The 27,825-nt window shown below is 42.1% G+C and overlaps 1 long non-coding RNA gene across 1 annotated transcript in view; it reads right to left on the bottom strand.

Moving 5' to 3' along the window:
- Window positions 1-27,825, bottom strand: part of LOC118967945 (uncharacterized) — a 222,337-nt gene that overhangs the window by 175,998 nt on the left and 18,514 nt on the right. The window contains exon 2 of the long non-coding RNA XR_005055286.2: window positions 21,023-21,180. This is a non-coding gene — a long non-coding RNA (uncharacterized lncRNA). The remainder of the gene's footprint in view (window positions 1-21,022; window positions 21,181-27,825) is intronic.

Below are 27,825 nucleotides of genomic sequence, written 5' to 3'. Positions count from 1 at the left end.
TTCCAAGGTGACTATGCACTGGGGAAGGGAAATAACAATACTTCTGGGGGATTACAGGACACTGGCCCTGTACTGAGATTAATTCCAGGAAACCCAAAATGTCCCTGTGGCCCACCTGTCAGAGTAGGGCCCCACGCAGGTCAGATGATCAATGGAGATTTAGCTCAGGTTCATCTCGCAGTAGGACCAGTGGATGTTCCAACCCATCCTGTGCTTATTTCCCCAGGTCTGGAATACATGATAGGACTAGACATACTGAGCTACTGGCAGAATCTCTATTTTAGTTCCATGACCTATGGAGTGAGAGTTATTATGGTGGTAAAGAGTATGTGGAGGCTGCCAGAACCGCCTCTCCCTAGGAAAACAGTAAGCCCAAAGCAGTGGATTTCTGGTTGAGATTTCAGAGATTGGTGCCACCTAAAGGATGCAGGAGTGGTGGTTCGCACCATATTCCCATTCAACTCACCTATTTGGCCCATACAGAAAACAAATGGGTCTTGGAGAACAACAGCAGATTATCATAAGCTTGACCAGGGGGTGACTCCAGCTGCAGCTGCTGTGCCAGATGCGGGTTCATTGCTCGAGCAAATCAACACACCCCCTGGTACCTGGTATGCACTTAGTGATCTGGCAATTGCTTTTTTCCTCCACACCAATTAATAAAGCCCATTGGAAGCGGTTTGTTTTCAGCTGGAAAGACTAAGCAGTATACCTTTCCTATTGTGTTTTAGGGGTATATCACCTCTTCAGCCCCATGTCATAGTTTTCAGGAATCCTGACCATGTTTCTCTTCCACAAGGTATCACAAGGGTCTGTTGTATTGATGCCATTATGCTAATTGGACCTACTTATCAAGAAGTAGCAAGTATTCTTAACTTATTGGTAACATATTTGCATATCAGAAAGTAGGAAATACACCTGACAAAAACTCAGGAGTCCTCAACCTCAATGAAATCTCTAGGGGTCCAGTGGCGTGGCACATGTTCAGATGTCCCTTCTAAGGTAAAGGATAAGTCCTTGTGTGTGGCCCCTCCTACAATTAAAGAAAGAAACACAGTGCCTAGTGGTTCTCTTTGAATTTTGGAAGAAACTCTTTCCTCATTTGGATATTCTAAATAGGGCAGTTTCTGAGTGACCTGAAATGCTACTAGTCTAAATAGGGCTCCAAATAAGAGAAGGCTCTGCAACAGGTCTGGGCTGCTGTACAATCCAGTCTGCCGCCTGGGCCATATGAGCCATTGATGACATGTTTGACATGTGGATGACAGATAGAGATGCTGCCTGCAGCTGTGGCTAAGCACAGACCCTTAGGATTCTGGAGATAGCACGCTCTCCTTTTGAGAAAGACCTCTTGGCCTGCTGGAGGGCCTTAGTAAGGACTGAGCACTTAGCCATTGGCCACCAAGTTGCCATGTGAGCTAAACACCCTCCATGAACTGGATGTCACCTGACCCACCAAGCCAGGAAGCTGGGCATGAAAACAGATGATACACCATCATCAAGTGCAGGGGGTATATCTGTGGTTGTGCCTGAGCAGGCCCTGGGGCCCCACCGCACCACTTTGCTGTCCATTTCTTAGTATGTAGCTATCTGTTCCTTCCTTTCTTCATTTATTAAATAAACATTTACTGAGTGTCTAATCCCAGGAGTCCTGGATACATCCAAAGTGAACAAAATAGTTAAAATCTTCACCTTTGAGGAGCTTACATTTCCATGTCACCTGCTCCTGGGACTCGCACGGCACTGGGAGTGGGGCCGGCGCTGCCCAGCCTCCACTCCGCGGTCTGCACTCGCTGCCGTGCTCCACCCCGTCGTCCCCCGACACACCTGCCCCATCCAGCGCAGACCCAGCACGTGCTCTCCGCCCTGCAGCGGTGCCCTGCTCGCTCCACGGCGCCAGGAAACCACGCCCGCCTTCGCTGACTCACCGCAGCGGCTGCCCCGAACCTGTCCACGCGCAGGACTCCTAACCCCACCCTCCCTCCCCAGCTACCTCTTCGTGGTTAGATTCCCCTACCTCAGGAGGTCCAGCTCCCCACGCAAGATGTCTCAGACTCTTAACGCTCTGTAGCTGTGATTCTAGGCCAGCTAGAAAGAAGCTCCCTCCAGCTCTGCCTCATTAACAACGGATCTGCTGGCCCTCTCGCGGGTCTCACGCTGGGTGTGGGTCTCCGGCCGCAGCCACCCCTCTGCGCAGCGGGATCGCTCGGGCAGGGTCCTGGCCACGGGGGGGAGGCCTCCTCAGCTCTGTGGGGGAGAAAAGTCCCTCCCGTCCCCTCCCCTCCAAGGAGACAGCGGGGAGCTCTGGGCACAGTTTTTGACAGTTCATAGGACTTTCCTTAGCGACCGTCAGCACTTCCTTCTGCTCAAAGTTCCATTTGATTCTAAACCCTAAACCTGATATCGTTGCTCAGATGTTTTCCTATTGTTTGGTATTTATTGGACTCAGACATTTACTTATCACTCTCTCTATTTAAAAAACACCTGAAATCATATAAAAATATAAAAATCATATAAATCATTTTTAATTGATTTGTGCTTATAGTAAAAGGAATTAAAATACATTTGGAAGTGTAAAGAAGATAGAAAAATAATTCTACCCCACATCCAGAATGATCACTATTAACATTTTGGTGATTGTGTGCCCACCCGTCTCTACACCCAGCGTGCAGGTGTGCACTTACACATTGACTGCACACTGTCTACGGGCTGTACACGCTTGCCGAGTCAATACTCTTCCGCGGACGGAGCTTCTCACCAAACCCTGGAGACGCGAGAACTACCGAAAACAGGAAAGGCTCTGAAAGCACCCAGTTTCCTACTACTTCTTTCTGTGGGTGTTTTATACAGAATTATCTAATTCTGAGTTTTTTGTTTCCCTGTAGATGTCCTGGAAATACATTTTCATTCCTAGTCCCAGGTTTGTTTTAAATCCAGAAGATCCTGTGAATTACAAGTTGCCAATTAGGGGTATTTTAAGAAGCTAGAAGTGAAGATCTCACATCAGATACCACCTGCAAGTGAAAATGAGACAATCCACAATCTTTTTTTATTTTGGCTTCTCAAAGCTCAAAACGAGTGTGTACAAAAAATTCAGGAGAAGGGAACAGGGAAGATAAAATAGTAGAGAGAGAATATGAGGGGAGCCTGCCTGGAGACGTTCTCCCTACTTGCCAGGGGTGCTGTTTTTTGTCCAAAGGGGAGCACCCGTAACAGGGAGGGGCTAAGAGGCACACACTGAAGGGGGCGGGGGATGCCAAAAAATGCATGCATGATATTTCAATATAAAATTTGAAATTAATGCAAAAAAATCCATAAAGAAAAGACCAAAATCTTAAATAAAGACAGGATGAGTAGCAGTGCTGTGTCAAACCATGTGGAGGCCTGGGCTGGAAGGAAAAAAAACAGTTCTACTGATCCTTGTAATTTTTGCACTAATTCCAAATTTTTAAATATTTAATGAAATGTAATTTGTTTTGATTACTGAGCTTTTCAGTGCCCCCTAAGTTTTGCACGCAAACAAGAACCTCACTCTCCCAACCCCATCCAGGCCTTACCTGTGGGCCAAAAGCATCCGCCTTCCTAGACTCTGAGCCCCTCTTCCCTTCTCCTGCCTCAGCCTGACCCCTGAGTGACCTGGAGAGGCCTTATCTACAAAGGGGTGGGCTGGGCGGGGTGACAGGTACATCTTCCAACTCAAACCCCAATGCTCTACACTAAGGAGAAACTTCTCCAAAACCCCTTCTGGAAGCAGCCAGGCGGGGAGCAGAAGGCGGTTTCTCTTGCAACACATGAACAACGTGGTGTCAACCCCTTATACAATCACTCTTCTCAAAATAAATGCATTTGTTTTAAAAGTCAAAAGTTGAAAGTTTCTCTTACAGTTCAATTTGGACTCTTGCCTTTGAATGGGAGCATACTTGTAGAAAACTAGGCATTTGGCATTAGTAACAGCATATCACATTGTCAGCAATTACTGCATGTCCGTCACTGCTCCCACAGGTACCCCGGCACCCCTTAAGAGCATGTCAAGCGTGGCAGTAATGATGCTACAGCAATTCATTCTTTTAACAGCCTCTGGCAGGGGAGGCCTGGCCAGCATCTGTGCTGACCACTGGGCAGCCCAGCCTGAGATGCCCAAGCAGTGTCATGGCTCAGAGGTCCTCAGTGGAAATTTTTTTCTGAGGAACAGGTCTGTTCCAAGCACATCATTTCTCATGAAAGTTAAAGTCGTAAAGTGTGTTAATAATTTGATTTTGATTACTCAAGGTGAATTCAATGTCATCCCAATAATATGGATCTTACAAAAGCAATTCCCTCTTTGTTAGCTGTGTTTTCCTGAAAAATGGCAGAGGAGGGAGAGACATGCACGGTCCGGAGGCCCTATGGAGAGCATGGCTGGTGCGGATCGCTACAGTACTTCCTTCCCTAAAAAGCATTTCCGCAAACTCTGGCCCCACCTCTGGGAGTGCAGTGCAGGTGAACATCTGTCATGTGAATGGGGCAGATATGAAAAGCTTCAAACTGGCCACCGAATGCGTCACATGCATGCAGCTTGGCCGAGGGAGGGTGACCAGGCACCAGGTGGGAGGTTGTCAGAGCTTCTCAGCAAACCAGTGAGACAGGAAGGCTTCTGCTCATTTGAGAAAATGCTCAGATTCCACCTTCTCTCCAGGGCTGATTAAAAGCAGACCTCTCTGATGTAAAGGTGGGGATCTTTAATATCACTGAAAATCTACTTCCTTCTGGGCAGCGCCAGGGGTAACTGCTCATAACCCCAGCACATTTATCTAGTCTAATTCTGTGCCAAACACTGTAAGATGCTGGGGACAGAAATGGATGAGACACAGCCCTTCCCCTTGGACTCCCATCCAGGATGATGGATGTGATCAGAGAGGATTTCAAGGAGATGGAGAAAGGGCTCTTTACTCCATGTGGGGTGCATGTGAGGGAACGATGAAGGTCCCCGGGTAACAGGTACCATCTCTAATCTACCTGCATAACTCAGGAGGGTGAAAGGAAGTGAAGGGGAAAGAGGGATGAAGGGAAGAGAGAGGGGGTCTAGGCGGAAGAAACGGTGTGGGCAAAGGCCATATGCAGGATGGCCATTTTTTTCCCCTCTGTAATCTCAAGACCTGGAATGGTGTCTTCTAACTGGTAGAAGTTTAATGAGCTTTGTTGAATGAATGAACGAGTAAAACAGAACCACTACACAGAATCTGAACTCGCATGTTTTGAAAGTTTGGGTTTTTTTTTTCTTTTTGAGAAGGGAAATCAGAATTGCTATCCATATAAATAAAAAATGCTGCTAGCAATTGCACAGTGTGCGCTTACTTACCAAACCAGGCACAGCCACCTGGCAAGGAACTTGTGTCCTCAGGGACGACTGCTACCATTGGCCTTTCTCAGCAGCTGTCTCCCCATCAGCCCTTCCTTCTAGCGCTCCTCTCACGCCACAGGCAGAAGGAACAGCAGGTGCAAAACCACAGTGGGATGAGAGAGCAGGGGGCTGGGTGGACAGTCCCAGGGTTCGGGGCTGGTGGCATAATCCCAATTTCAATTGCTCTGGGTTATCCACTGAGCTACTAGCAGCGAAGGAAACTTGAATGTGCCCTGGATTATGAGATCAACTTCAGTCACTCGTGGGGACTTGTCGCTAGTCAACATGGGGCAGGAAGGCTGTGATAGCTAATCCTGAAAGATGATCTCAAATATATATCTCTCCTTCTCACAGGCCCTTCCCACTCCTCCCCCGAGGAGGGGTCCATTTACCCCCTCCTGCCTCTGCGCTGTATTTTCAGCAGTTTCAAGGGACACTGTATTATCCTTATCAATTTCTGTATGAAGTTTATAAATGCTATTTCTACACTTGCCTTGTCCCAGGCCAGCGACCCCCACCCTGGGGGCCAGCAGTGCTCCAGAGACCACGTGTGAGGGGTGCTGCTCCTGGGGTTGCCGAGCACTGGGGATGGAGGCCAGCCATAAAGGCAGCACCCGAGGGGAAGGAGGTCCAGTGTAACTGTGTCCTCGGAGAGGCCTTTTGAGGGATCGGATATGCAAGGGCCACAGAAACTGTGCAAACTCCTTCCAAGCTTCCTGTCTAGCTGCCTCACTCTTGAGAAAGACATCCTATAGGTAAAACATTTAAACGCATTATTGCATATACTGTTATAGCATTGTAAGTGTTCACATATTTCTAAAAGCACCTTGCGTTTCAGAGGTCAGAATCTATAAACAGTTACAATTACATGTCTTTCTTCTCTAGCACACTTTTCAATATGCAGGTCTTTATTTATGAGGGGGAGGGGCCAGTCAGTGTTCTTAAAACATTAGCACAGAAATGAGCCTTAAAATTCTTCTTCTAAGACCAATACTTGAGTTGAAAAACAAAGCTGTTCCTCCAGGGCTTCTATTCTGGGGGCAGGGAGACACCAGCCCTGCCAGCGCCCAACCCTGGGGACACCTGCTGGTCAGTTAGGCCACAGGGAAGCTCACCTTCGCCCTGCTCTCTCAGCCAGCCAAGGTTTAAGCCCCAAATACAGCTCCTGTGGGCGCAGGGCACACAGAACCCTCCACCCGGTGCTCAGAGGCATGTGAAAATCCCCTTTGCACAATTTTCAGGCTTTTGCTTATACAGATTCTGATCCAACAGATCAGGTGTGGACCCAGGAATGTGCATTTTAACAAGCTTCCTGGTGACTCATTATGTGGTTTAAAAGAAAAATTTTGCATGGCATAGTCTGAAAAAGAACCAGACAGGTTTTATTCAAGCTACTGCAGTGGAGGAGAGGCACTTCAGCAGAACTGCCCTCAGCTCTGCAGGCAGCAGACAGATGGAGCTTATAGCCAATAAGCAGAACCAGGAGTCGGTGGATGGAAAAGTACCACGAGGAGAAACACGACTACATAGCAAGGAGAGGGAGATTCCTGCTCAACTGGCTTAGCAGGGCTCTTGCTAAAGGCAGCCAAGGACTTAGATACAAAGGCTGGGGAAATGGAACGTGATCAGATATCAAGGTAGAGGTGTTCTCACTAAACTGACTGAGCAGGATTCAGGCAGGCCAAGGTCAAGGCCCCTTTAAGCAGAGGGCTCAAAGGAGCCTGACCGAAGTTTGATAAGGAGAGTCTTTGTCAGTGATTCACAGGCCACATTTTTATAAACATTGCTCTATATTGCGATTCTTACACTTTTTGATGTAAAGAAAAGAGTTGTGTTTTCTTCCAAGTATGGAAGGACGTGCTTATGGTTTCTGTAGACCCACCTGTCCTCCCCTATTCCCTCCTCACCAGACTCCCCATGATAGATGCGTGTCCCCTACTCACGCTTTGTATTTCCCTGGGAAGTAAGCAAGCCTGGGCAGGAGTCCTGGATCCTCAGCCCCGTCTCAAAGCCCTTTGTTCATCTGCAACAGATCCTGCAGGCTCTCGGTCTCAATTCCTGGATTCTCTGAGCCCAGGATGGCCGTGTCTTCCTCATTCTTTCCATTAAGTCACTCCTGACATTGCAACAGTGTTGCCAGGGAAAAGCTGGGAATCTGTCTAGGTTGACCCCCACTTGTGCATCTACACCCCAGCAAATCCAGATGACCTACAAGTCACATCATCTAAGATTTACTGTACTCAGCTGTACAGTGAGGATAGTACCGCACATATTCTGGGAAGTTTTAAGAATCAGAAGAATTAATAGACGTTAAAATGCTTTGAAAGCTGTAGAGCTCCCCACCTCTCCTAGCATCATGTTTGATTGCTGTCTTCCCCCTGGATTCCTCTGCTCCCTTCATCGACAATTCTGCTTAGAATCTAATGAATCTCATCTTAGTTATGCATGCAATGAAAGCAAGAGTTCATTTATTGACAGTCTCTTGATTCACTGGAGAAAACTAATCAAGACTCACATAAAAATGACTTATGATGTTTAGTTTTATTGTGTTTAGAAAGAGATATGTAGGTAAACTCTGTGGGAGGGAATCCAAAGAGGCTCGGAACTCGGCACCTGATCGGAGCTCCTCAGACACACGCACCGTGTCACCTTAGTGAATTTACGTGCACACCTTAAATGAAGACTCTCCCCAGGTTGCCTCTGCCGCACAGCCTCCTGGGAGGTGGACCTACTTTCTTTGTCATGTCCCCACGCTTCCTCCATCTGTTGCAGCGACCGTCTCTCTGTGTTGGGCTTATTCCTTTGCGTGACTGTTTCTCCTGGACCACTCCTGAGGGTGCAGTGAGTCCACACCAGACTCCACCCGTGTATGCAGGCAGCCCAGAACAACAACACTAACACAACCAGAGAAAGCTGGCAGGGAACAGCCCAGGCTTCCAGGTCAAAGCTGGGAGGAAGGTGATGGGACTGGTGGGAAACCGGATTCACCAACGTGATTGTTCGAATGCCAGATGATGCGCTTATGATGTAAAGAAGAGAGTTCTCTTTTCTTCCAAGTATGGAAGGACATGCTTGAACTTTCTTGTAAACTGATAGCTGTTCATGTGACCTACAGAAGGCACGGTGACTCCAGAGACACACTGACCTCCCTGGTGGTCGCCCTTGTGGAGGATTCCTTCATGGACGACCTCCACGTCCCCCAGTCTCCTCAGGTTTTCAGCACTCCCTTCTGCAGGTCATTTGAGTCAGCTTGGATTCACTTCCCTTTACTCAGGAAACCGCTGGCTCTCTTGTTCCAAGAAGCCCAAATGTTGCCCTAGAAATGCTGACAGGGAACCGAGTGTGCGCTTGTGCCACTCTCAAAGCAGAAACATGGGGCAGGAGTTTGGGGAGGACTAGCCTCAGGGTCTTTGGAAATCCACACCATCGCTGTTACTTCTTGCGCATTGGCCCTACGCACCCTATGTAATTTATAAATGCTTTGTAATTGTGGCTGGCCTCTAGTGCTGTGAGTGTGATATTTTCCAATGATTTAGTAAAAAGGACATGAGAACTTTATTTGTAAGTAGGTTAATGGAAGGGGTGGTTGCCACTTAAGCTGCCCAAACTTGTCTGCCAGTTCACAGAGGAATCAGGGGGATATTTGCTTTATTCCCGAAAGCAAGCAGAGAAAACAGTGTCAAATCAGGATAACCACGCCTAGCTGCCACACTGAGGCATTAGATAATAAATGCTTTTTACTTACAAAAAGAAAAGTTAACGGATTAACTTAATGGACTAGTTAATGCCACAGGTGGGAGTTAGTATGTAGGAGAACCAGGGAAGAAGGTAAGATGGTGAGGGGGAAGGTGGAGCAGTACATTCACAGGATAAGGTGAGTAGAACTGTGGGGGGGAAAAAAGTAGACAGCACAGCCCCAGGGCAAACACATCCGGGGACTGTGGAAAAGACAGTTGACTGGGGGAAAGCAGCCCCCCCTGCCTCTTCCTCCCCCTACCCTCCCTGAAATCTGTCTCGGCCACATTGTAAGTCTAAAACCTGCCCTGGTTCTCCTCTGACCTCGTCCAAACCTCTCGCCCTCCCTCCCCACAGCCACACACTCCACCAGCCCATGGCCTCTCATGTTCCCGCTGGTCTCACTGATTCGGAGCTTTTCTGCACTTCCCATCACTTTTTAACAGCTTTATTGAAACAATTTACATACCATAAAAACCACTCATGTCAAGTGTATGACTCAATGGTTTTCAGTAAATTCACAGATATGTGCTATTATTGCCAGAGGAAACTTGAGAATATTTCCATGAAATGTTACTGCCTTTTAGCTGTCACCTCCTCCTATGTCCCCACTCCACCCTCAGCAGCCACCAGGCCATCCCCCGTCACTATAGATTTCTCTGTTCTGGCTGAACATTTTGTATGAATGGGACCATATTACAGGTAGTTTCTGATGACCGGCTTCTCACACTTAGCATGTTTTCAGGGTTCACCCAGGTCATAGCGTGTATCACTACCTCATTCCTTTGTGTGACTGAATCCCATTCCACCATACGGATAGACCACATTTTGTTTACCCCATTAGCTGATGGGCATTTGGGTTGTTTACACTTTCTTCTATTATGAATGCTGCTGCTATAAGCATTCATGCGCAAGGTTTCATGTAGTCATATGCATTATTTCTTCTGGGGATACACCTAGGAGTGGACCTGCTATGCCACGCGGTAACTCTGCCTAATCATTTACAGAACGGCCATGCTGTTTCCCAGAATGGCTGTATTTTATATTCCCTCCGGCAGGGTATAAAGGTTCTAATTTCTCCACATCGTCACCAAGACTTGTTACTACCTAACTTTTCTTAAACCAAGCCATCCTAGTTGTGTGAACTAGTATCTCATTGTTTCATGTAGTTTTCTGTACATTTCTGTGATAACTAATAAAGCTGCACATCTATTCAAGAACGTATTGGCCATTTGCATATATTCTGGGAGAAATGTCTGTTCAGATTCTATGCACATTCTTTAATTAGGCTATTTACAATAATTTCATTACTGAGTTGAAAGAATTCTTTATACATTCTGGATACATATGCCTTCTTAGATACATGATTTGCAAATATTTTCTTCCATTCTGTAGGGTGTCTTGTCACTTTTTTGGTAGTACCCTTTAAAACACAAAAATGTTTTATTTTGATAAGTTCAAATGTATGTTTTTTTTAAATTGCCCATGTTTTTGGTATCATATCTAAGAATCTTTCACCAAACCCAAGTTTACAGATATAAATTTTGTACTTCTGTGCCTTTGCACTGTGAGCTGCACTGAATGTAGGACATCTGTTGAGCTGAAGGACTGGCTGGAAGAAGAGAGACAGCACTTCATTTCTGGGTACCAAAAGGGTATGCGGTTTAAGTGAGTGCGCCCAGCTGCAGCCAATGTCCCCTTGTGAATGGCTGCCGGGATGCTGGGCCAGGAGAAAGAGTAACAGGATAGCTCTTATCTCAGAAATGCTTCCAACTGTCCTTTCTTTCCTTTTAATTCACATTGTTCCTTTTTAAGTTCTTAGCCTTTTTCTGGTCACAAATTCCAACCTTTCAAGAACTATAGGCTATCTCTGTGAAGAAATACATACACACATCACTATATATATATATACAATTTTTATACAATTTGAAGCTTCATTGTTTTGCTGAACGTGTCTATACACATCAGGGTTTCTGTGTCTGTAATCCTCTCAATAGGCCTCAGGAATGCAGCCAACACCCCCATCAAGGGGAGCAGAGACAGATGACAGGTAAACACTAGATACACTGTTAAACATGTTAGAAAGTCATGACAGTGTCTGAAAAGGAGAACTTGTATCATAGCACATCATTGACCATATTCCTTGCTCTGCGTCCACATTCTCAGTCTATGTATATACGAAGGGTTAACAATAATTGACCCTGATGTCCACAGACACATTCAGCAAAACCATGAAGCTTCAAACTGAAAGCACAGTTTTTGAATAGAATCCAAAATGCCTCCCCTGGCACAAGTTGGAAAGCAGTAATATTTATTCTACCTAGCCAGGGAAAGGTGGGGTTTCAGTACGGTGTTATTTTGTAATCAACCCAGTGGCTGGAATGAAGTCAGGCTGGGGCTGGCTACACTGTCATGACTACAGGGAGATCCACATTTTGGTGATTATCCTAATGTACTCTGGTGCCTGATGCAGATGAGATCTGAAGGGCTGTGCATCAAGGTACCTTTCTTCCTTATGTTTTTAACAAGTCTTTTTTTTTTTGCACTGTGTGTCTTAGGAAACTGGGGTTAAAGAGCAAAGGATTCATTTTTAGATTCAACATGCAGAGAGCATTATTTACATCTACTGCCTTTCTGCTCCGGTATATATCAATATTTATTGCTAATTCAATGTCAAAATATGACCTTACATTTTTTAGTCAATATATGCTTCTTAGCGCTATAAATCTTCATAATCACCACAGTTTAAATCAATACCTGTTTATTATCTATTTATCATCTTTGAATCAACCTTTCTGCATTTCAGATACGTGGGCACTAGATGTCTAAGAATGGAGCCCCACTGAAATGACTGTCGAGACACAAAGGCTTTGTATTATCTCCTTTTAAACTTGAATATATGAACTGAAATAAAAGCAGTACAACAGGAAAGGCCTGTAAGTGGTTTTATGCACCATAAAACTGCCGAGTTGTAAAATATTTGCAGCAGAAGAGACCTACACATTTATTTAGTTAAATATATCCAAACGGAATATCCTTAATACTAGGGGAGACGTCTGTCACGCATGGAGATCAGTGATGTAAAAACCTTTTAGCAGTGTATGACACCATGGCTGGCTTTTCCCGTCATAATGCTCTTATTTAGCTGTGAGAGTTATGTTAAGGATGGAATCATGAGTCCAATCAAGTGACGTCACCTCCCAAAGCCTTCTTCTGAGAGCCAACCAATGGCTCCAGTTGGCAACAGGCTCAGACCCAGTGTCCGGCTTGGTGAGCAGCGGATCACCAGGGGGTTTGAGTCGGTGGTGGCGCAGGCTGGGCTGGCTACCAGCCCTCAGTCCTGACAATCCCTCCCTGCAACTACAGCCTTAGAGGACCTGCAGGAAGAACTCGCACTGGCTGGAAGTTGGTGGGAGGAGGGCATTCCAGCCCAGCTGCCATTATCCTTGCCTCCATCTCCTCACTGAGAAGGACCTGCTGAGGCCCTGAGGCCTCCAGACCTGTAGCTTAGGAAGCCTTGTGGCACCTCTCCAGAGAGGGATGGTAGGGAATGGGCAGCCTTCAATAACCAGAGCTCTACATTGTCACTACTTTAAAAAGACAGTCATCTCACAAGAGAGCACTTTGGTCATTAGGGAGAGAAATAGATCACTGTCCTCATCACGAGCACATTGGCTGTGTTCCAGACGGTCGTGGTACTGCCCTAAAACCCTGTGTGTCTGCTTGACGTAGATTTGTGTTTGTCAAGAATTAAAAGGCTTTATCCAAGGCAATAAATCCACACATCTAGTGATGTGCAGGTCCTGTTAGCACTCTGGGCTGAAACCAAGACCCTATGGCTGCCCTGTGCAAACCTTCAAGGATAGTAATGGTCCTGGGCACTCAGATGGCACTAACCATGCACTCACATACTGAAGGTCCCTGCTGCTTTCTCTCCAGAAGCTGGAAGAGTCAGGCAGGGTCACCGAGATAGAAGGGTTTTAATTTCTTGCCGCAGAATGTCACCCATGAGCATCATGCACCAGCCACCTTGCACTCTCCCCTTCAGCCCCAATGCCATCTGCCTAGCTCGCCCTGGCTGGTGGGTGATCCCCATTCCCTCCAGGACCTGAATTATCCTGTTGGCAGTGAACGTGCCCTGGGAACCCAGCGTTGATAGAGGAGGTACAGTTCAGAGGCTAGGAAACAAGGTTTGGAAGCCAGGCAGCCCTGGATGAATGGATCAGTGGGGTGATGCTCACTCCCCCCGAGGGCAGTGACTCGACATGTACAGCTGATGACGGGCTGTGAGCACCGAGGACCCAGCGCACACTGAATCTTGCCCCGCATCCGGCGTGGAGCACACCGACAACAATGCTCGTGGCCTTGCACCTCTCGCGCACCCCCTGCTATTGCTAGCATTGTTTTATTTTATTTTACAGCCTATGCTGGGACAGGGAGTGCAACGGAAAGAGAAAATATGGCCTCTGCCCCTTTAGGGTTAGTTGGAGAGGCGGAACGACCTCCTGTCCTAACTGAGGCACATTTTCATGATGAGGTCGTGGTCATGGAGAGCCGCCCCGGAGGTGGGCAGAAGAGGGAACCCGTCTCTACCAACACGCGCTATGCATGAGTCACACAAAGAATCTCGGCCAATCCCCACGTCACCCTCTGAGATAAGTCTCCTGCTCTCCTTTGGGAACAGGAAATGGAGCCTGGTAAGATGCAACACTTGGTTACGGCCGCTAAGTGAAGAGGTCACAGTTGGGAGGGCTGCCCGACCTCTAACTGAACGTTATTTCTACTCTGCCCTGTGCCTCTCTGGAGTACATGGAGGTCCAGGCAGGCCAGAGTCATCAGGAGGGTAATTAAGGGACGAAACTTGAATGAGATCTCCAAATACGGCAGCATTTGACAGTCCCAGAGGTCTGGAGGGTAGAGAGAAAAGTTGCCACATCAGTTATAGATGTGGGTGGGCTGGGCGTGGGTGGGCAGGCGGGACAGGTGAGGCACGTGTAATAACAACACCGGGGGGTGTTGTGGGGTGATCCACGCAGTCACACTGATTTAATGAAGAGAAGCAAATGAAATCTTTTGGATACCTACTTTGGAGTTTTCTTTAGAAGAGGTTTTAAATTATGAATTAAATTTATTTGGATTCATAATTTAAATAGGAATATTTAAAATTCCTATCCATTTTTGTATCAGATTTAATAAGTTGTATTTTTTGTAGGAAATGCCAATTTCAACAGAATTTTAAAATTCACTGGCAACAAGTTTATCATTTAATGCTGGTACTATGATATTTGTCATGATATTCTTAAAACTGGTAAAATTTTTTTGTTTTTCTTGATCAGTTCTGCTTAGCTTATCAGTTTGATTGACCTTTTATAAATAAGCAAAGTTCCGGATGTGCTCGTTTTTCTCTGTTACATTTGTTTTCTTCTGTTTCTTTATTTCTTATTCTGATTTATTTCCATTTGCCTTTTTGTCCAGCATCTTGATATAGATACGTAGGTTATTGAATCTTTAGCTCTCCTTCTTTTCTAATATATGAATTTAAAGCTATACATTTTCCAGTAGGCCTTGGTTTAGCTGTACCCCATGTATTTTGATATGCTATGGTTTTCTTATTATTCAAATTAAATGTTTTATAGTTTTCACTTTGATTTCTTCTTTGATTCATGAATTATTTAAAAGTGAACTGTTTTAATCTCCAAACATTTGGGGATTTCCTAGTTATCTTTCTGTCACTGAGTTTTAATTTGATTCCACTTTGGTGAAAGAACATATGGTATATGATTTCAATACTTTATATTTTGTTAATATTTGCTTTGTAACTTAGCATGTCATCTCTTTTGGTAAATATTTAAGATACTGAAATACTGTGACTATAATGTGTTCTTTAAAGTTGCTGGTACGTTCTACCAGGTCGGCTGGTTCAAGTTTGCTAATTGTGTTAAATATTCCATGTCTTCACTTTTGTGTTTGAGTATTGTATCATTGGAAAGGTTTATTGAAATGCCCAAATATGATTAACTTTTCTATGTCTTTCCTTATTACCATAAATTTTGCTTTATATTTTTGAGGCTATACTCTGAGGTCAATACAGATATATATTTACATATTTCAGTTAAATTGATGCACTTATCATTATGGAATTTCCTTCTTTATTAATACTTCCTTCTTTAAAGACTACTTTGTCTGCTATTAATACAGGGACAATGACATCCGTTTGGTTAGTGCTTGAATGATATGTTTTTCCTTCCTGGTACTTTCAACCTTTCTGTGTCTTTATGGTTAAATTTGTATCATTTGAATATAGCTGATTAAAGGGTTTTTTCTATCTTATCTCAATTTTGTCTTTTCAAAACATACTAAAATATAACATACATTCAAGAATTGGGCACATAGCTTTATTAAACATCTCAATGAATTTTCACAAAATAAACATCCCTGCATAACCAGCACACAGATCAAGAAATAGAACATTCTGGCCCTCTAGGAGCCCTCCATACCGCTTCCCAGACACTGCCTCCCTGCAAAGCCCACCACAATTTTTACTTCTAACACCATTCATTAATTTTGGCTGGTTTTAGAATTTATAGACATGAAATAACATGCCTGGGTCTTCTGTACTTTCACTATGCCTGGCTTTTTGTTCAATATATGTCTGTGAAATTTATTCACATTGCAAATACAAGTAGTTGCTTTCTTCTTTCTGACAGTACTCTCTTGTGTGAATACACAGCAATTTACTTCTCTTTTGCTATGGTCTAAATGTTTGTGTCTCCCCAGAAATACATACATTGAAAACCAAACACCCAGTGTGACAGTGGTAGCAAGTGGGGCCTTTGGAAGGAGATCAGGGAATGAGGGCTCAGAGGTAATGCCTTTATAAAAGAGGTTCTGGGGAGCTTGCTGGCCCCTTGCACCCTGTGAGGACATGGCAAGGAATTGGCCATCTGCAGCCCGGAAGAGGACCTTCATCAGAACCTGCCCCTGGTAGTAGGTTGATCGTAGACTTCCAGCCTCCAGAACTGTGAGGAATACATTTCTGTTTTTTTGTAAGCCACCCAATATGTGGCATTTTGTCATAACAACCTGAACAGACCATTGTTCTATTAAATATATCACATTTTTAAGTTAGGGCTTTGCAAATAGTGTATCAGGAGTAGAATTGCTGGGTCTTATGTTTATTTCATCTTTAGTAGGTTGCACCAAACAATTAGCCAAGTGCTTGTGACAGTTGCTCATTGTGTCCCCAGTGTAGCAAAGTTCTTCACGTCCTAGGATATGTTGATATCCTACTGTCTGTCTCTTGCCCTGGATTCGAAAGAGTGGTGACTCATGGACTGAATATGCATTGACTTGATGAAAAGAGAAGCAATGAGCCTCATGTACATTTACTTATTGTTTAGGTACACTACATTGTGAAGCCTACTCGAGCACTTTTGTTCATTTTTCAGTTACTATCTCTTTTTCTAAATGGCTTGTAAGAATTCCTTTTTTGTATTCTGCTTAACAATCCTTTGTCATTATATCTATTACAGATGTCCTCTCACTCTGTGGTTTGCTTTCTTTCCACTCGTTTAATGATGACTCTTGATCAACAGATGGTTTCTTAACGTTAGTTCATTATGACCTGTTGGGCTTTTCCCTGTAGTTAGTGCTTTATGGCTTGTTTATGACATCTTGGCTCACCCCTGGCTCAATCTATTTTCTTATATTTTCTCCTAAAGGCTTATGTATCTTATACACACATTTATCTTACCTTTTGTATTCAGTTTACAATCCATCTGAAGTCATTTTTGCATATGGTATAAAGTGCCAACATTAATCTTTTTTCCATATGAAAATCCATTTGATCCAACAGCTTATACTGAAAGTTGATCCTTCCTTGCTACACTGCATTATCACCTTTGTTATAAATCTACTGTTTGCATATGTAGAATTCTGAGTTTTAATTGAATTAATTTAGTTGGATTATTGATAAATACAAAATTAATATTTTATATAGTACTGATAGACATATTTATTTAAATTTACCCTCTTTCTATTTGTTTTCTTTTTTCCTCATTTGTTCCATGTAACTTTTCTCTCGTCTTTTGTCTTCTTTTGGTATTAATCAAGAATTGTGTATTATCCCATTTCTCCCCTTTATTAAAAGCTTTTCCAAATATTTTCCAAATATTTGTTGATATTTATTTTGTGATATAATAATATACACCCTTAATTCATTATAGTCTGCTTTAAGTTATTGCTTTAGTGCCTCCTGAATAATGCAAGAATCTGAAAATGATTTAGTATTTATTATTGCACACCTTTTGTGCAAATATTGTCATGTATTTCCACCCACACTCTCACCTTACAAGACTTTTGAATCATTGTTTCAAGCAGCCAATATTCATTTGGATTTATCCTCATGTTGTTTATCTTTTCCTGTTCTCTTCACTCCCTTCTCCCTTAACAGGCTTCTAGTAGGAAACATTTCCCTTCTTTGTTAAGAACTCTCTTAAAAGAAATACTAATTTCTGCACTAAAGGTCAACAAATCCTTTCAGTTTTTACTTTGCATGAAAATGTATTTATTTTGCATTCATTTTTTGAGGAATAGCACCAGTAACATATATTTTAGATGTTTCCAACATGGTCAACATATTCTTAAGCTGTTACCTTTTACAAAATCTCTCCATGATACAATTGGGTTGATATTCCATCCACCTTCCTCTATTTGGGCCTGACCTGCTAATAATAATCTGCTAAAAGCTGACTTAACTGTCTTTTTTATTCTTAATTTCAGTTATTATATTTTTAACCTAAAAATGTTATTCTATTTTATTTTATTTTACCTAGTTCTTTGGTGGAATTATCCATTACTTCCACTATTTTCTTGGACATATTAATCATGGTCTTTTTGAAGTCCTGAAATGGCGTTATCTGGGTTGTTTTCATTATCCATTTTTTTCTGTGGATTTGATTCATTTGATCCTGTTTCTTGATATGCTTGGGAATATTCTACCAAATGTTTATCATATATGGATAAATGTGGTCAGCATCTTCTTGCAGAGAGGAGTTCTTCTGACAGGCAGGTCCCCCTAATGTGGAGTCTGGGGCAGCTTTGACCCGCCCCTAGGGCACAGTCTCCACTAGGTCTTAGTGGGAACCAGGTGCTGCTCACGGGGGCCTCCCCACAGCTCTTTTCCTCCCAGCCCTCGAGCCTGGCGGGACCCCTGCTCAGGTGTCCATTTCTGTGTTGCTCCTTTGTCTGGATTTCTCAGTGTTTTGTTACACACACACGGAGCTTAGGAGGTGGCAATACTTGAAAGGGAAACTGCACGTAGGATTTCCGCCTCAAACCTGTTTCCAACCTCTCCAAGATCTTGCCTGTCTAAGTCCATGCCGCTGTGGCAGCTGTAAAACTCAGCCTTTCCGGCTCCGTGGGTCCACCTGAAGCCTCCGGCTGCGGCGCTTTTAGAGGCTGGATTTCCCGTTCTGTGAACCGACAGCTGCCCCGAGAGGCAGAGTGAGGCTGCTCTGTGCACTTCCTGCTGTCGTGGACTTCAGCCTGTCAAGGCTGGGCTACCTTGGTCACCTTCCAATGCCCTCCTACGCTGTTTCTCTGTTGTTTCTGACCCAGGTGTGGCAGCTGTCTTCAATGAAAGGGTCAGTCCATGTAGGTTATTTCATCAGGCTGCAAACGGAAGGCCACTTTTTCTTTTAACATATTATTATTCTTACTATTCAACCATGTACTGGGTATTTTCTTAGATGCTTTCTCATTTAATTCTTACCTTTTGAGGTCAGTTGTATTTCTACTTTTAAGATAAGGATACTGAGAGTAATAAATGGTAAAACGGGGACTGAAGTATGGTTCAGAGTGATCGGAAGCCTACCTACTGTCAATCACACTAGACTGCCTCGCCAAACAGATCAAAATCCACACGGTGCAATCTCATAATTTTGCTTGTGGAATAACCACTTGAGACTAATCATTTTTCATGAAATTTCTGGCAGACAGCCTGATGATTCACTTCTTATCCTTGAGTGCCTTATATCTTTCGAGAAGGAAACCAGAAAGATTTTTTGACTTCACAAAATATGACACCAAATTAAAAAATTGACTCAAACTAACAAATTTCCAGGAGAAAAAAAAAACACAACAATGGGTGTGCATCTCTTCAAGAACGTTAAGGTGATCTGGAGTTACCACGTGTGAAAGGTGCAGAAGAGGAGATGAAAATTACTTAGAATAGCTGTTCATCTGGAAGCTCTGAGGGTGCTGCAAATTTCAGTGAGTGACTTTTCCTGTTTTGCTAAATGTGGGAAAAACTGAATTTAATATCAGGCACCTCCAGGAGAATCATAATTGTGAAGTCAAGACAGCGTTTGTGACAAATCAAGCACATTAGGTGCATAGTATACCTTTTAAACATTTCTTTTTCCCAATGGTCTACTGGTAATGAGTACATTTCAGCAACTGAGACTTCCTTATTATAGGTCTTAAGAATCTTCCAGCATCATCTCTTAGAGCATGGCAGAATTAGCTAGTACAGACATCTTACATGCTATAAGCAGAACTGCTGCGTAGATATTGAAAGAAAGTGTGCGGGCCCGGCCTATGGCCGAGGCTGAGCCCCACTCTAGCTGGACAACACCCTAAAGATGGCGCCTGCTTCCTGCTCACCACCCTTTCCCCTCTTCCCTGTTGGGGATTGGCCCAGCAGACTTCCGTACCCGTGCACAGCTCGTGCTGCCCGCTTAGAGTGGCGCGTGACACCTATCCGCTTAAAGGTCACGCATGATACTGTCCCGGATTGGTTGGGTGACTGAATATAAGGGAGCCCACCGGGAGGGAGAGGAGTTCCCCGACAACTGCTGTAACCACCCTGAGAGATTAGACAATAAAGCCTAGAGAAGAATCAAGACCTTGGGCGTGTTGCCTCGGTCCCTGAAGGGTCGTGACAGAAAGGGAAATCCTCAGGTAGCAGAAATGAGTGAGGACCACACAGCCAACATAGAAATAGGTGAGCTAATGCTTCTAAGGCCCAGAGAGAGAGAAGAAGTGATGTAGGACTACTGGCAAGGGCTGGAGTTTGAACCAAATGAGAATAGAAGAGGAGCTTTGGACCTGTGCTTAGGCAAGAACCCCGAATAAACCTGGTAGTGGTGCACAATCCGTAATGATTTATTGACCTTTAGTATGTCCCAAGCATTGTCCTACGTAGTTCAAATGCATTAACTCATCTGATTCTCTCAACAGTTATGCAGGTGTTAGGTAGGGTGGCTCTATTTCCAAGCCATCAGAGCATGTATAGTGGTTCTAACATAATAGCAGTTTATTGCTGTTTCCAAATAACACAGGTGTACAGATCAACAGTACAGCAGCAGAATGGAGAAGGGAGAAGGGAGATGCCCTGGAAGGTTTGTAAGGGCCAGGCTGAAAGTGGGTGACATCCCTCACACCCATATTCCACGGCTAAGCTCAGTTACACGGCTACAACTAACACAAAGGAGACTGGGAAATGTATCCTAGTTTTGTGTTCTGGAGGAGGAGGAAACGGGTTTGGTGGACAGCCAGCAGTCTCTTCTGAAAACCCATGACATAAAATGGAGAGGCTAAGGAGAGACCCTGAAACTACATGGAGGAAGAAAGAGCAGCCCTGACATCACAAGCATCCCAGCTGAGCCAAAATCTGCAGCCATGTCTTCAGTGGCAGATGTGGGAGTAACTGCCTCATACATCCCAGCCCTGTCGACCACCCGGATGGCTACATCCCATCGGTCTCACATGGAGCAGAGCAATGACCCAGTTGAACCCCAAAATAAAATGGTGGTTATCTTCAGCCATTACTCTCAAGGATGGCTTGTTACACAGCAATAGAAAACCAGAATCATCGGACCCTGTACCAGGAGCCCCAAGACTCACTGTGTGAATGGATTCGCCCTCTTCTCCCTCTACTCTGCAAGCTGGGCCCGTGGCCTCTGCACAGACAACCATGCTGCTACCTCTGTGTCTTGGCTGATAGAGCACCTCATCCTCTGGTTTTGGGAGATTCTTGTCTTTCACCCAAAGAAACAAGAAATCTAAAAAGAAACAAACAATAGCGCAGAATGATATCAGGTGTCCCAACGATTAAACAAAAGAGACAGATTCAGTGAGGAGGGGAAGTCTGCTCTATGAATATTAAGTAGTGAACCGACATATGGCACCTATTAAACGTATCTTTATGCATATGAATTTGTGGTAAATGTTAGGGCCCATATGGTGAAAGCTGTCCACCTGCCAGTAGGTGTACTTATCCGGAAAGACCAGATGGCTCTGCCCAAACCCATAGAACAATTTTGGAGCCATGAAAAGCCAATTTAGGTGGAGTGTACTTGCAAAAAAATCCTATTGCATGTACAGATTTCTGTTGCCTTCTGATTTAAACAGTCTGAGAAATACAAACTAATGAGATGACTTAAGTGTCTCAAAACACACTAAGGTGACCTGAAAGTCTGATGCCTATTAAGGCATGAGTAAACCACTTATGAAAATTTTTTCTACATTTTTAGTTTTTGAAAATGTCAAAAATACACAAACCCAAAAAAGAATATTATAATGAACCTCCTGGGACCTAACTCCTTGGTTCTGAAAGTACCCACTCTTGGTCAATCTTGCTTTATTTATTCTCCCACCTACTTCCCCATTTTCCGAATTATTCTAAAGAAGATCCAGGGAGAGTAACATCAGTAAAATAGTGGAATAGAATTTTTCTGTCCTTCACGAAAAGAACACTGATTTTGACAGTTGCCCACGGATGAGGGTGCCTTTGTGGAAGTCTGGGAGTCCAGTAGAGAAGTTCTGGCACTTTGAGAGTAGAATGGCTGTTACCAGGGGCTGGTGTGGGGGGGAGATGTTGATCAAACTATACAAGCCTTCAGTTATGAGTGAGTTCTGAGGATCTAATGCTCAGCATGGTGACTATAGTTACTAATATGTGTTGTGAACTGAAAATGTACTAAGAGAACAGTCCTTAAGAGCTCACACCTCAAACAAACAAGCACACAAAAAACGATTGGGACTAATCAATGTGTTAATTACCCTGATTATAGTAATCATCTCACAACATACACAGATGTCAAATCATAAAGTTGTATGCTTTAAATATATACAATTTTATTTGTCAAATATACCTCAATAAAGCTGAAAAAATAAAAGGAAAATCAGCTGACCATTAGAAATAAAATCCAGGACATCACATAATTTTATCAATAATCATCTTAGCATTTAGAAAGAAGAGTGTTTTAAAACATACTATGTCTAAAAAATGGAAAATCATTATTTCATATCATTATATTCCCAGTGTCCTAATATTTTTAATTGTCTCATACTTGTTATTTTTCCTAATGCTTTATTTTTTGCATCAATATACAAGTGAAGTCCACATATTGTGATTGGATAGCTTGTTTCTTAAATCTCTCCTAACCATAGAATATTCCTCAATCCTGTTTGTTCCTTGCGATGTATTTTTCAAAGAATCTAGGTTGTTTGTCTTGTAAAGATTTCTACAATTTGGAATTACTGAACATATTTTCAAGGTGTTGTTTTATGTTTTGCTATTCTCTGTATTTCTCATAAATTGGTATTTGCATCTCGAGTTCTTACGACAGTTTTACCTCCTTCTCCTTTTCCTCCACCCCCTCCCTCCCTCTGCTGCTTCTTTCTATTTGCAGGACTTTATCATTAAAGCTGTGTTCTCCTATTAGGAGACACATGATGCGGTTGTCTCCCTTGTTACGATGAGAACAGCCATTGATGATTAACACTTAAACTCACGAATTCGTTAGAGGTTTAAAAATGGTGGCATTCTAACCTCACCCCCCCTGCTTTGAGAGAAATCTTCTGCATCCGTGGATGTCTTGCTGCCCTTGTCTAGCCTGGATTAATACTTAGTCCATAGGCACACACCTGATCATCTGATCATCTACATTTGCCTTCTTACAGCACTAAACTATGTTTTCTACCTTTATCTTGCATCTACCTACCACTTCAGCATTTTATTAAAAATAATAATAATAATAGGAGAAATGTGGGATCAACATATAAATCAAGTACAAAAATCAAATGAATATTCATATTTGACCTGATGGTTTATAGGTCATATTGCATGATCAAAACCGAAAGTTTCTGTGATGAATGCCCTTGTACTGTTCACCATGTAAGAATTTATTCACTCTGTAAGAATTCGTTCACCATGTAAGAACTTGTTCGTTATGCTTCAGAAGATTGGAGACTGACGAGAATCAGGCTTGAGATGGATTAATGATTGTACATTGAGCATTGACCCCCCTATACTGAATTTTATTGTTGTTAACAACCATTTGATCAATAAATATGAGAGATGCCCTCTCAAAAAAAAAAAAAAAAAAAATGGTGGCATTCTACTATTATGCTTCTCCGTCTGTACACTAAACGGTTTATAAAGAGAATCTTTGGTTACAAGTGTATGAATCGTATAAGAACGTCAAGAATAATGCTTGGTTCTATTTATTACTTTTCTAAATAAAGAGTTGGTTCACCTGCATTCCCTAACATGTTGTTGAATTGCTTGTTCTAAACCATCACTTTGAATACATGGATTTTAGCCGTATTTGTTGTGTTTCAATTTATTGTAGATCCCATCTTTGGCTAGCGGTTCCCTATTCAAGTTACCACTGGAGTTTTCTGATACGACCTCAGTAGTGCTTGCTCGCTTCCGTGCTCTCTGACACGACAAAGAGATTCTGCGCTTGTTGTCTTATATTTTTGTTCTCCACCTGGAATCAGTCAGATATCTCCCGGGGTCCGGCTTCCTTTAGTCAGATATTATAATGTGGTAGGACCACAATCTGAGCTCCAGGATTCCTCCTTCCTTCTGGGTTCACTGTTCTTTTTCTAGGACATTTTAGTTGATAAAATCAAGAAGTATGTGTTTCTGAGTTCATATTGATATTTCTAATTCAAATCCGTAAGATTTTTTACTTAACGTTTTTTGTTCTTGAATTTTCATTCTTTTTCTCAATAGGAAATCCCAGTTTTCAATAATACACACTGATAGAATTAAAGGATTGTATAATTAGCTCAAACTGTGTTTTCATAGCCGCCACACACCACAGCAACCTAGGATAGAAACACCAACACTCCTCCAACAATATGATTACTGAAAAGAATTTAAGTTTTGGTTTTTGTTTTGCAAATAGACTTTGTCTAAGGATATATTCTATTGAGATGCACAAATTACTGCTTTTTCCAGCTACTCAGAATATTTCCCTCTGTGTAGTTATGCAACCAACTGGATGCACATTTGAAAGTTCACTTTTTTCATTTTATTTTTGAGTTTTAAAGGTCATTTTAACTTAAATTGGTTTTATAATTATGTAAAATATTTTCATGGTGCTCTAAAAGAAGCCTTATAAACCAGGTCTCTTTAAAGAACTCTAGCTTCACCCTTGCATTTATGGCAATTAATTTGCAACAAAGGAGCCAAGAATATCCGAAGGGGAAATGACCGTCTCATCAATGAATGGAGTTCAGAACACTGGACAGCCACATGCAAAAGAATGAAACTCAGCTACTATTTTACATCATACACAAAAATTAACTCAAAATGCATTCAAAACTTGACTGAAAGTCCTGAAACCATAAATCCCCTAGAAGAAAACATAGGCAGGAAGCTCCTTGGCAACGAAATTTTGGATTTGGCACCCAAAGCAAAAACAAACAAGTGGGGCTACACCAAACTAAAAAGCGTCTGCACAGTGAAGGAACCATCAGCAAAATGAAAAGACAGCCTACTGAATGGGAGAAAATATTTTCAGATCACATATATCTGAGAAAGGGCTAATAGCCAAAAAACATAAAGAACTCATACAATGCAAAAAACAAAACAAAAAAACAATTTGATTGAAAAATAAGCAGAAGATCTAAACAGATGTTTTTCCAAAGACATACAGATGGTCACCAGACACACGAAAATGCTCAACATCACTAATCATGAGGGAAATGCAAATCAAAGCCACAGTGAGACATATCCTCACAGCAGTAAGAATGGCTGGTACCAAAAAAGGCAAGAAATAACAAATGTTGGCAAGGATGTGTAGAAAAGGGACCTCCTACATTGTTGGTGGGACTGTAAATTTGTGTACGGAAAACCGTGTGGACGTTCCTCAAAAAATTAAAGACAGTACTGCCATACAAGCTGGCATTTCTACTTCTGGATATTCACTCAAAGAAAGTGAAAATACTAACTTGAAAGGGTATGTGCATCTCCATGTTCATTGCAGCATTATTTATAATTAGCATTATTTATAATTATAAATGGAAACAACCTAAATGTCTACTGCCACTGATGAGTAAATGGAAAAAGAAAATGTGAAAATGTGAAAAAGAAAACACGTATGTGATATATATACATCATATATAGTATATATACACACACCATGGAACACTATTCAGCTATAAAATGTAGGGAATCTTGTCATTTGCAACAACCTGGATGGACACTGATGGTATTATGCTTAGTGAAGTAAGTCAGACAGAAATACAACTATCATGTGATCTTACATACACATGGAATCTAAAACACATACACACACACGCTCATAGATATAGAGAACAAGATTGGTCAACATACTGGTGATTTGCCATAGGTGGGGTACAGGAGTGGGTGAAATGGGTGAAGGGGGTCAGAAGGTACAGACTTCCAGTTATGAGATAAATAAGTCATGGGGATGCAATGTACAACATGGTGACAAGAGCTAATAATTTTGTACTGCTTATTTGAAGTTGCTAAGAGAATAGATCTTGGAAGTTCTCATCAGAAGAAAAAATTTTGGAACTACGTTTGGTGATGAACAACTAGACATTGTGCTGATCATTTCACAATATACACAAATACTGAATTTGAATTGTGTTGTAACTGAAACTAACATGTTACATGTCAATTATACCTGAATTTTAAAATCCAGCTTCTATTCTTGTCCTTTTATCCTTCCCATACATGTGCATCTAAAAATCGTGCCTTATCCTTTCACTGTTTGTAAAATATCATCTGATAACACACATGGAACACCAACTCCCTTCTTTCCCAAATGGCAGCATACCATAACCACTTTCTCTACCTTGCTTTATTTTTATTTCCTATATACTAGACATAACTGTGCAGAGGTCAGTGTAAAGGTATCCCTCATTGATTTTACAATGGTAATCCATTGCGTAGATATGCTGTAGTATAATCAACTTATTTATGTGTATTTAGGTAACTTCTACTTTCCTGCTACCACAGAGTTCTGCAGTGAATAGCCTTTTGTATATGTCCCAGTGTATCTCTGAAATGGATCCCCATAGGCTGCTGTGTTCAAGGATAGCGACATGCGATTTTGCTAGATATTACCAAATTGCACTCTTGATGTGTAATCTAAGAAATGGATCAAATTTTGTCATTTCCTCACTGATGTGAAATGCAGCCTCTACTACACACAAACTGTTGCTAATATATAGGAACACCTGTCTCCCTATATCCTGACCAACAGAATATGTTGTCAAAATTAAGATATTACCAATCTGCTGGTAAATTGTAAGTGGAATCTTAATGTAGTTTTAATTTGGATTTCTTTTATTATAAGCAAATCTAACATCCTTTCATATGGCTAAGAACAATGTGCATGTATTTTTCTGTGACTGACATTACTCTATCCCATTTTCTTTGGAATTCTTAATCATTTTCCTCTGCAATCTTAGAAGCTCTTTGGATACTAAGAATATAGGCTCTTTCTCTGTAATTTAATTGCAAATATTTTTCCTTTTTTGTTATTTGTCATTACTTTGCTTATGATGTTTCCCTGCAAAGTTGTTTTCAAATTTTTATTAGATTTATCGATCCTCTTGTTCTGACCCTTAGGATTTTGAGTCAATCCGAAGTAGATGCATTTCATCTATTTTTTTCCTAATACTCATATGATTCCTTTTTTCACACTGAGTTACTGGATCCTCTTCAAATTGATCCATATGTATTGTTTGAAGACCAGATTTAATTTTGTATTTGTCCATATGATACCCAGTCATCTCACTTTTTTTAGTTTCTCTTTCCCCCATTGACTTGAAATCCCACCTTTATGTGTCACTATTTATATGTAAATAGCTCTGCTTCTGGATTTTCTGTTGTACTGTTCTGTCTGCTATTTATGCACCAACATCTCACTGGTTTACTTATAGGCTTTGTTGCATGTGTGCACGTCGGCTAGAACTAACCGCACACCCATGCTCTTCCAAATAATGTTTATAGTCAAATTGTCTTGATCCAGGACAAAATTTGGTGATTTTTGTTTTACTGGGAGTTTTAAAATTTAAATAATGTTGTCTAGACACTTAATAATATGGCAAAAGTATTTCTTTATGCCTGTTATTATGTCTTTTAGGAGTATTTATAGAGTTCTGATCATTTTTTGCTAAGTTTATGCCTTTGTGTTCTTATTATGTCCATTTTTATAAATGGGCTCTTCTCTTCCATTACATATTCATATGTGTATGTAATGTGGAATGCATTCATGAATATATAGAAGTATATCAATATATTTTAGAACATATATTAGAATAAATCTGTATGAATATATAAAAAGTAATATATAGATTACAAATAAATATGTGTATATGTATGTATGTATGTATATGCTGTTTATAATCTGACACTTTATTAAATTTCATGTTCT

Source organism: Manis javanica, chromosome 7, assembly GCF_040802235.1.
Source record: "Manis javanica isolate MJ-LG chromosome 7, MJ_LKY, whole genome shotgun sequence".
Classification (NCBI taxonomy): Eukaryota; Metazoa; Chordata; class Mammalia; order Pholidota; family Manidae; genus Manis; species Manis javanica.
Note: the sequence above shows the minus strand (reverse complement) of the source record. Positions and strands in the feature narration are given on the sequence as shown.